We start from the raw sequence: 10,904 nt of genomic DNA on the forward strand, positions 1-10,904 counted from the left end.
CTGCAGGGTGTGCACACCATGGCTTGGCCCCTTTGATAGTTTGAGAGTTTAGATCCAGAAGAGTGTCTCTCTGGATTAATAATAAATAGACTTGTTGCTTGGACTGATGTAAATAACAAGGTTAACAGAATGTATTGAGAAAAGACATCTCTCACCAGACCAGCAAAACAATAGACACATGTCCTTGCCCCTGGCAGAGACATGGGAGTAAAAGGTACTCTCATTTGTAACTGGTGAAAATATGAATTGTTACAGCTTTTTCGGAAGGCTGTCTGGCCACGGTTTTTACACTGAGCCACCTGCCCAGAGAGGCCTTCCCTGACCATTCTATCTAAGGCTCTAAGGCAGCATATTCTGAGAGTCTCTATCATATGTCCTATTTCATTTTTCTTCGTAAAATTTCCCACTGTCTGAAATTATATGTACATATGTAATATATTCTGTGTATCACCTTACATATAGTTAGCAAACATAAATTGCACATATTTGAAGTGTACAATTGAATGTATGTACACAGTGATGAAGCCATCATCACAATCAGGATAATAAACAAGTCCTTCACCCTGAAAAGTTTTCTCCTGTCCCTGGATAATCCATCTCACTAATTCCCTATAGGCAAGCGCAGAACTGCTTTCTGTCTCTGTTGATTAGTTTGCATTTTCTAGAATTTCATATAAATGGAATTATACAATATGTTCTTTTTTTATCTGGCTTCCTTTACTCAGCATGATTGTCTTGAGATTTATTCAAAATATAAGATTTGTTCAAACTATGCTGAGTATAATGTGTTATCAATGCTCCATTGCATTTTATTGCTGAGTAGCATCTCGATGTATGGATGTAATTTGTTTACACATTTGCCTGTTGGTGGAGGAGGCGCAGGGGGCATTTGGATTGTTTCCAGTCGTTATTGCTTATTCCAAAGAAAGCTGCTTTGAATGTTTGTTTCCAAGTCTTTGTATGCATCACGCCTTCATTTCTCCGTGGCATATACTTAAGAGTAAACAGTTCCATCATGTGGTAGGTTTAATGTGATGCTTAACATTTTAAGAAACTACCAAACTGTTTTCCCAAAGAGACATACGATTTTACACTCCCACCAAGGGTGTAGGAAAGGCCTCATTACCCCACATTGAAAGAATGTATAAAACAAATATGTACAGTTTAATGTAAAATAATTTAAAATTAATTTGGAATGTACCCACCACTCAAACATGAGAAAGAGAACACTTCCTGGAATTTAGGGGCTCCTAGACTCCCTCTCTCTATCCTGCCCTTCCCTTCCCACCAGAGATAACCAGTGTCCTAAATTTCATGTTAGTCATTCCCTTGATTTTCTTTATCATTTTACTATCTATTAATATAGAGGCCCTACACATCAAGTTGATTGATTTTTCCAGTTTTTCATTTTTTGAAATGAAATCCACATGAGTTATTTCCTTCACTCAGTATATTTTTGAGATACAACCACATGAATATGCATAGCGATTGCTCACTTAACAGCCATTTATTATTATTCCATTGTATGAATAAACCTCAATTTTTATATCTGTTGTACTATTGAGCATTTGGACTGTGTACATTTGCACAAGGACATGTGTATACATTCGAGAATGTTTGAACATATATATGTATATACATACATTATATATACACATATTATGTATACATATATGTACATATATAGACAGTTGACCCTTGGACAACATGAGTTTGAACTGTGTGGTTCCACTGAGAGAACTTCCGAGGGTGAAGGACTTGTTTATTATTGGGTACATACATTCGAGTTTTTTTCAACCAAGTATGGATCAAAAATACAGTGTTTGCTGGATGCGAAACCCATGTTTATGAAGAACCAGCTTTTCCTATATGTGGGTTCTGCAGGGCCAACTGCAGGACTTGAATACGTGTGCATTTTGGGATATTCTGGTGTCCTGGAACCAATCCCCTGCATATGTCAAGAGATGACTCTATAAATACATATATCATACAGAAATTGCTGAATCATAGGGTATGCATATGTTCAATTCTGTAAGGTGCTGCCAGTTGTTTTCCAAAGTGTTTGCAATAACTCATACTCCCGCTAATAGCATGAAAGTTCTTGCTTCATAACAGCAATACTTAACATTGTATGATCTTTAAATTTTTGTCAAACTGGAAGTTGTTAAATGGTATCTCATTGTAGTTTCAGTTTTCATTTCTGTGAATACAAAAGTTTGAAAATTTTTCCATTGTGTATCAGCCTTAGTATTTTTTTGTGAAATTTTTCATAATTTTTCCCATTTTTCTATTGAATTGGCAATCTCTGTATTAATTTGTAGGAATTTTGTATACATTCTAAATACTAACTCTTTGTTTATATTTGTTGCAAATATCTTGTCACAATTTGTGGCTTGTCTTCATTGTCTTTATAGTGTTTTTTAGAAAATAAAAATTGTTAATTTTCATATATTGTTTTATCAATCTTCTCCTTTATGGATTATACTTTGTACATTTATATTTTTAAAATGTTATTCTTAATTGACAAATAACAATTATATGTACTTATGGAGTACAATGTGATGTTTTGATATGCTTACAATGTGGAATGATTAAATCAGGACAATTAACAAATCCATCGCTACATACTTATAACTTTCTGTGGTGAAAACATTTAAAATCTCTTTTTGCAATTTTGAAATACACAGTGCATTATTATTTATCACAATCACTATTATGTGCAATAGATCACTAAAGCTTATTCATCTTGTCTGACTGAAACTGTTATACATCATATTTAAGATGTTGAAAAGGAGTGGTAAAAGCAGATATTTTTGTATGTTTCCTGATCTTAAACATTTTTACCATTAAGTATGTTGTTTACTGTTAATTTTCTTTAACTTATCATGTTAAGGAAGTTTCATTTCATTCCAAATTTCATAAGAGTTATATTTTTGTTAAATCTGAATGAATATTTTATCAAATGCTCTTTTTGCATCTCCTCTGTTGATCATGTGTTTACTCTTATGATTTATGACTATGATAGATTGCACTTACTAACTTTTAAAGGTTCAACCAGCCTTACATTCTTGGGATACACCCAACTTGATCTTGACGTTTTATCTTTCTTTACACATTGCTGAATTCATTTTGTCAATAATTTGTTTAGGATTCTTGCATCTACTTTTTCAGTGAAAATGGCCTGCTATCTGCCTTTTTATTCTTATCTGAATATGTTAGGATGGATATTCTAGATTCATAGAATGAATTGGAATATGTCCTCTTTTATTGGTTTTTTTTTTTTTTTTTTTTTTTTTAGAGGTTTTATATATACAAATTTTATATCCTTTTTTTTTTTTTTTTTTTTTTTTTACAGCTTTATAGAGGTATAATCTATACAAAGCTAACATCCACTTTTTTTTTTTTTTTTTTGCCAGAAGACAAGGAAGAAAACATCTACCTTTTTTTAAGTGTACAGTTTGATGTGTTTTGGGAAAATGTATGCTTATGCAGCTATCACCACAATCGAGTTTTAGAATACTACTATCACTCTGAAAAATTGTGGACAATTAGGGTTGGATTTTTTAAAAAAAAATCCAGTATATCAATCTGTGTCTTTTGATTAGAGTATTTAGTGCAGCCACATTTAGTGCAATAATTGATATGTTTGGATATGTTTATGCATTTTTTCTATTTTATATTTGTCTAATATCTCATTTTTTCTTCCATAACTGCTTTATTTCTTACTTTGCACTATATAAATATCTTTTATTGTACTAACTCCTCTATTGACTTTTAGTTATATTTCCTTCAATTATTTTTGGTGGTTATTCTGGGGATTAATATGTGTGTCTTTATTTTATTATAGTCTACTTTAAGTAAATATTGACTTATTTTCAATAAGATATAATACATTTGCCCCAATATAGCTTCATTACATTCCTCTTCTTTGTAATATTATTGTCATATATGTTTTCCCTTCAGCCTGAAGGACTTCCTTCAGCATTTCTCGTAGCACATGTCTGCCAGGATTGATTTCCTCACATTTTGTTTATCTTGAAATTTTCTTATTTTGTTTTCATTTTGAGGAATAACTTTATTGATCATAAAATTCTTAGTTTACAGTATTTTTTCTTTATGCACTTTGAAAAAGTTTGTGCAATGTATTTTAACTTCCATTTTTTATGGCAAGAAGCCAGCCATTAATTGCATCATTGTTCCCGTATATGTAATTGTCATTTTTCTTGTTGCTTTCAAGATTTTTCTCATTAGCTTTCAATAATTTGAATATGACGCATCTACATATGGTTTTCTTTGTGTCTATACTACTGGAATACATTGAGCATCTTGGACCTGGAAGTTAATGTTTTCACCAAGTTTGGGAAATTTTGTGTTATTATTTCTTCATATATTTTCCTGTTTATTTTTCTCTGTTCTTCTGGAACTCCATTTAAACACATGATAAAAAGGTTCCTATTTCCCAGTAGATCTCTCAGTCTCTTCATTTTTCTTCCATCTTTTTTCTCTGTGTTCTATGTTCAAAGTCACTGATTCTTTCCTCTGCTGTCACAAATCTGCTGTTGAGGCCCTCTAGTAACTTTTTTGTTTTAGTGTATCGTTCAGTTTTAGAATTTCCATTTCATTCATTTTTATAGTTTTCATGTATCTGTTAGGGTCCTTATGTGTTCACTCGTTATTAGTATATTTTCTTTTATTTTAAAAATATAATTTCTTTTAATTTGTTGAATATATTTATAGTAGCTACTTCTCTATCTTTGTATGCTAGATTCAACATCTGTGCCTGGTTAGAATCAGTTTCTATTGACTTCCTTTTTCCTGAGTATGAGTAACACTTTCCTATTCTTTGGCTGTCTAGTAATTTTTGGTTAAAACCTGGGTATTGTAGGTAATACAAAACAGCAATTCTGGATTTGGGGTTTTTTGGAGGGTCATTGTTTTCTTGTTTGTTTTAATGGGCAACTTAATTTTCTGGACTAAAGCTTCAAAATCTGTCTCCTTTATGGTGTGAAATTGCTGATGTCTCTGCTCAGATTGGCCTTTAAAAAAATGCCTGGTCCCTTGGGGCTGTCTCCTGTGCTTGCATAGTTTAGCGGTCAGCCAGCAATTAGTGCCAAGGGTGTGTTCAGACATATCAAGTCAGTAACACTTCCACCTTGTGACCTCAAGAAAATTCAGACTTTCACTTTCCTCCTGTGCACACTTGTAATGGTGTAGTTTAGCAATCAGAAGCAGGGTGTGCAGAGAGTTTATTATTTCATGACTCTTTTGCCTCCAAAATGTCACTCTTAAATTTCTAGCAGTTTTCCACTAATCCTGAACCAAACCTGCCACTTCTTGCCAATAAAGTTGCAGGATTTCTCTGCAGAGTTGTAGGGGATAGGGAAACCCCACACAATAAGGCTCAAATTCACTGTTTTATGGAACAATCTTTTTGTTCTGCCATTCTCAGAAGTAAATTCTTAGATATGCTTATCCTGATACAGCCTTCATGTGCTATTACCATACTTTTCTGTGGGTCTATAAGCAGGAAACATTTTTTTCTGTTTGGGAACTACTGGACAAGCTCTTGGAGGTTTTCTTCATGCTTCATACATAAGTATACAACTGCTGGACATTCACAAAACATAGTTTGTGAGTCCTAGGGACTTAGACTGTGACTCCTCCTAGTACTCCAGCAGGTTCTCAAGGCTTAAGCCATGACTTCTTCTAGTTATCCTGCACCTCCGAGTAAATTTTGGCAAGAATTCCAAGACATGGTCAATAAGAAGCACCAAGGGAAGTGTGTGTCAGAAAAGAATGAGAAGGCAGCCAATTAGAAGCACCTTTGAGGAATGGTCCAAGCACAAGTTCATGAAGAGCTCAAGACCAGAGTATCTACTTGGTCCTCCAAGAATTGGTCGTGCTCTGGAGCCTGGAATCCTACATTCTTCAGATGGCCTGGGAAGCAAAACTCTTTTCCTTTTAGTGCTCCTTGCCTTTTCTTCCTCTTTTATAATTGTCAGAAAGTGTTTGTGTAAGTTTAGAATCATATATTCTTTGAATTTTTGTAGGCCTAAGTTTTAAAGTCACCCAGGCTTATGGTTTTCTTTGTGCAAATATTTTTGTCTATGATTTAATATTATATTTATTTTATAGTTAGAGGACATTTCAGGTGTCATATTTTATTGTGTACATTTTGGATGCATTGTATTTTTCTATGATTTTAAATTTTCCTTTATGTTTTCAAGTGTATTAAAAATTATTTATTGTATCTTGTATTTATTTGTTCAATTTCTATATCATCTGTAATTTTGTCCCATTCACAGGGTAGACCCATTTACCAAGGCCATTATGAAGACACTAGTGAGACATGCATTGCTGAGACATTTAGTGGTCTCTCCTGTGTAGGCCAGGATGATGGTAGGAAACATAGTCACTGAATTGGCTCCTTAACATCCATCATAATCAACAGAACCCCAAAGTTAGAGAGGCCAATTGTGGCACTTAACTCCCAGAAGCCAGGGGGCCACAGTTATTATATTAACTGGCCAGGTTGGAAAGACAGTCAAAAGGTCTTGATGTGCAGGGAGTTATGGACATGGTAAATAGAATATGGGGTATCTTAGGGCAAGCTACCATAGGGTGCTACCTAACATTAACAACAAGAGGAAGGCAAGGCAAGCCTCCTAAAGTGCTAGGATTATAGGGGTGAGCCACCATGCCTGCCCACGTGGATCACGAGGTCAGGAGATTGAGACCATCCTGGCCAACATTGTGAAACCCCATCTCTACTAAAATACAAAAAAATTAGCCAGGTGTGGTGGCACATGCCTGTAGTCCCACCTACTCAGGAGGCTGATCCAGGGGAATCACTTGAACCTGGGAGGCGGAAGCGGAGGTTGCAGTGAGCCAAGATCATGCCACTGCACTCCAGCCTGGTGACAAAGTAAGACTCCATCTAAAAAAAAAAAAAAAAAAAAAAAAAAAAAGAAGGCATGAATGGAGGAGCAGAAGTTTGAGTGCAGTTATCCCAATAAAAGTCAAGAACAACGTCCCCAGAAGGAAATCTCCAGTAAGCACATACTTTAATAATCTCTCTATTCCTTGGTCAAAGGGACCTGTGGACATTTAGTAAGGTGAATGTACCCTGGGGAAAGAGGACTACCCAGGCATTTCAAATGCAATTAGATAAGGGTTGGAGTAGCTGTTGATACCTAAAGACACCATTTCATCATGGCTTACCTGGTAGAGTAGGGACTGGCAGGGGCCAGGTAATATATGAAATCCTGACTAAAATATTGCTTACAATGGGTCAACTGAGTTTGTAGACCCACTCGGTGATCATCTTCCCCAGTTCCTGTGTGCATAATTGCTATCGACATATCTGGCATTGGATCCTCAGCCTATGAGATAAGAGCTGTCATTGTGGGGCCAAATGGAAACTTCTGAAATTGCCTCTCCTGGCCGAAATGGTAAATTTAAAAATATCTATCACATTTCACAAGGAGATGGCAAAGAATAATGCTACCATTGAAGCTTTAAAATATGCCGAGGTGGCAGTCTTTATTATATATCCTTTAATTAGTCTAGGCCCTGCAGAAATCAGATTAATCTTGGTAAATGAAAGCAGACTACTGCAAGCTCAAATAAATAGGCAACTTAACTGTAGTTGCTGAACTATACTTGGGTGCCCTTGCTAGAACAGATTGATAAATGAGGCCTCAGACACATGGCATAAGGCTAAAGCTTTTGTGAATGTGTTCTTTTCTTTTCTGATCAGAAAAGACATTTAGAAATAGTTCATGTTTATTTGGAACAGGCAATGAATATTCATTTATAGTTTTGCCCTAGAGCTGTTAATTTTCCTGCCCTCTGTCATAATACATTCCAAAGAGATCTAGACTGTCTGAACATCTTGTAAAACATCACATTATCCCATTACATCATGCTGATTGAGACAAATGAGCAACAGGAGGTACTATATTGAAGTCCATTTAAGACCCATGGGCTCCAGACAGTGGGAGAAAAACTCTATGATGATTCAAGAACCTGCTACTTTAGTAAAGTTTGTAGGGGTGTGATGGTCTGAGATGTGCTAAGACATCTCCACCAAAGTAAAAGAAAAATGATTGCATCTTTCATCCCTTACCACAAAGAGGGAAGCACAGTGACTGGCAAACCACTTTTTTAGGTTTTAGAGACAACACATCCTGCACGCAGGAATATTGTCCTGGCCTATGTGCTTGGTGACACAGAAGGCTGCCAGCTCTGTATGTCACCCGGTGTAGGAAAGAGCTCTGCAGCAGATCCAGGCTGTGCAAGCAACCCTGCTATCTTGGGCAGTTCATGCTGCTATAACAAATTACCATAGACTGGGTGGTTTAAGCAGCACACATTTAATTCTCAAAGTTCTGGAGGCTAGCAAATCCAAGCTTTAGCACCAGTAGATCTGGTGTCTGATAAGGGCCTGCTTTCTAGTTTGCAGATAACTGTTCTTCTCATTGTATCCTTACATTACAGAGAGAAGGGAGTCAGAGAAAGCTCCAGTTTCTCTTTTTTATAAGGGGCACTCATCCCATTTATGAGGACTCTACTACTCTCATGACCTAATTACCTTCCAAAGACCCCATCTCCTAATCTATCACATTGAGGTTTGGATTTCAACATATGAATTCTAGGTGAAAAGACACAAATATTCAACCCATAACATGTACCACTCAGGCTATATAACACCTGTTAGAGGCTATGGTGTTGGTGGTATCAGTGGTGGGAAGAGATGCAGTGTGAAAGTTATGGCGAGGCTGTGTGGGTGAATGACAGGACAGGCCTTTGGAGTTCTGGAGCAAGGTCATGCCATGTGTAGCAGAGAATTATATGTCTCTGGGAAAACAGCTCTTGGCATGATACTGGGCCCTGGCAGAGATAGAATGCTTGGCTATTTGGAACACAATGGCTCTGCACCTGGAACTATCCATTCTGATCTGGGATCTATCAAACCTGTCAAATCACCAAGCTGGACCAGACCAGGAGTGGTCTGCTGTAAGATGGAAATGTTACACGATTAAGCCTATGTAGGACTAGAGGGCACAAATTAACTGCATGAGTAGGTTATCCACACTTCCATGTCGCTCACTACGGTCGCACCACTACCCATCTCCCAGCTCACACCTATGACTGTAGGAGGCTGTCATATGATCAGCTGAGGCAGGAAGAAAAAGCCTGAACCTGGTGTATAGCTAGGTTGACTTTGTAAGAGGAAGTAAGATGAAAACAGATGGTGCTGCATTACATCCATATTCAGGGCTGACTTGAAACTCAGTGAAAAGGAAAATATTCCCAGGGGTGGAGCTGCAACCCGTGGTCATTCACTTTGAGTGTAAAGAGAAGTAGCCCAATGTAAAACACATTTACAGATTCCTGGGTAATGTCTGATGACCTCGTTAGATGGTCAGAGATCTAGAAGGAAAAAACTGGAAGATCAGAAACAAGGCTGTGTGGAGTAGAGGCTTGTGGATGGACACATGGGAGTGGGCACAATGTGTGATTTTTCTATCACACTTTAACACCCACCAGAAAGCATTCAACAGAAGAATCATTGAATAATAAAGTAAACAAAATGGTTCAGTTAGTTGACATTAGCCAGTCCTCATCATAGCCACTGGAATCATGGGCTTAAAAATATAGTTGCTAGGGTGGCAGAGACGGAGGCATCTGTTCAGGGAACCCATTTCGCCACAAATAATTTGTGGGAATGGGCCCTTGACCACAGAATCCACTGGTTGTGTCATATAGTATGCCATACAGTGTACAGTATTCAGTGCAGGCAGCCTCACAGAACACAGGACTGGCCTATTGACAGCACCGCTGAAAACACAGCATGAGCTCTCCCTTGCAAAGGCCAAACTAACTTTTGCTCCTTCTGAAAGTACAAACAGACAGCGGCCACCAATGTTTAGCCTTCAACATTGCACTATTCGCAGAGGAGACCAACTTGCCACTAGTGGCAAATTAAGCACTTTAGGATCCCTCCACCTTAGAAGGGCTAGTAGCTTTCCTCACATGGATATGTATTCTGGTTTGGATTTGCCTTACCTGTCTGCATAGCTTCAGCCAGCCCCATGATTCAGGGCTTACAGAATGCCTGACATGCAGGTATGAAAATCCATACAAGCAGCTATCCAAGCGACCCCTTTCATAGCAAAGGATTTGTGGGAATGGGTTCTTCATCATGTAATCCATAAGTTGTATTGTTTTATCATATATTGCAATATACATTGACAATCAGTCTCATAGAACACAGGAAAGATCTGCTGAAAGCAGAATCGAAGCATCAGTTTAGAGCCAACACTCTGTAAGGAAAGGTGCCATTCCTTAAGGTGCAGTGTGTACACTAAATCAAAGACCTCTATGAGGTGCTCGTTCCCAATAGGAAGAATACATGTGTCTGGGAATCAAGTGGTGGAAGCAGGAGTGGCTCTACTTGACATTACACTGGATGATTCATTGATGAACTTCATATTTTTCATTCCCAAAACTCTGAACCCTGCAAAGTCAGAGGCCCAGGGAGTGTACTTTTGCCAGGATGCAGAGGAAATATCCCATTGACTACAAGCTATGCCTGTTGCTAGGGTCCATTGATCACTCGTTGTCCAAGGTCCAGCAGGAAAAAAAGAGGAATTGCCATCTTGGAAGGGACAGTAGATCCTTATCAGCAGTAGAAGGTTGGGCTGTTCTTACACAATGGGGACTGAGAAAAATGCATGTAGAAGTCTGCTGATGCACTTAGGCAGCTCCTGGTACTCTCTTATCCAGTTTTCACTGTGAATGGATATATGCGGTGAACCTGGCTTGAGACATCTCAAACCCCTCAATGATGAAGTGTTGGGTCACACCAACTGGTAAAGTACCAAGATTTACAAAACAGT

The sequence above is a fragment of the Papio anubis genome, chromosome 5 (assembly GCF_008728515.1).
Source record: "Papio anubis isolate 15944 chromosome 5, Panubis1.0, whole genome shotgun sequence".
Classification (NCBI taxonomy): Eukaryota; Metazoa; Chordata; class Mammalia; order Primates; family Cercopithecidae; genus Papio; species Papio anubis.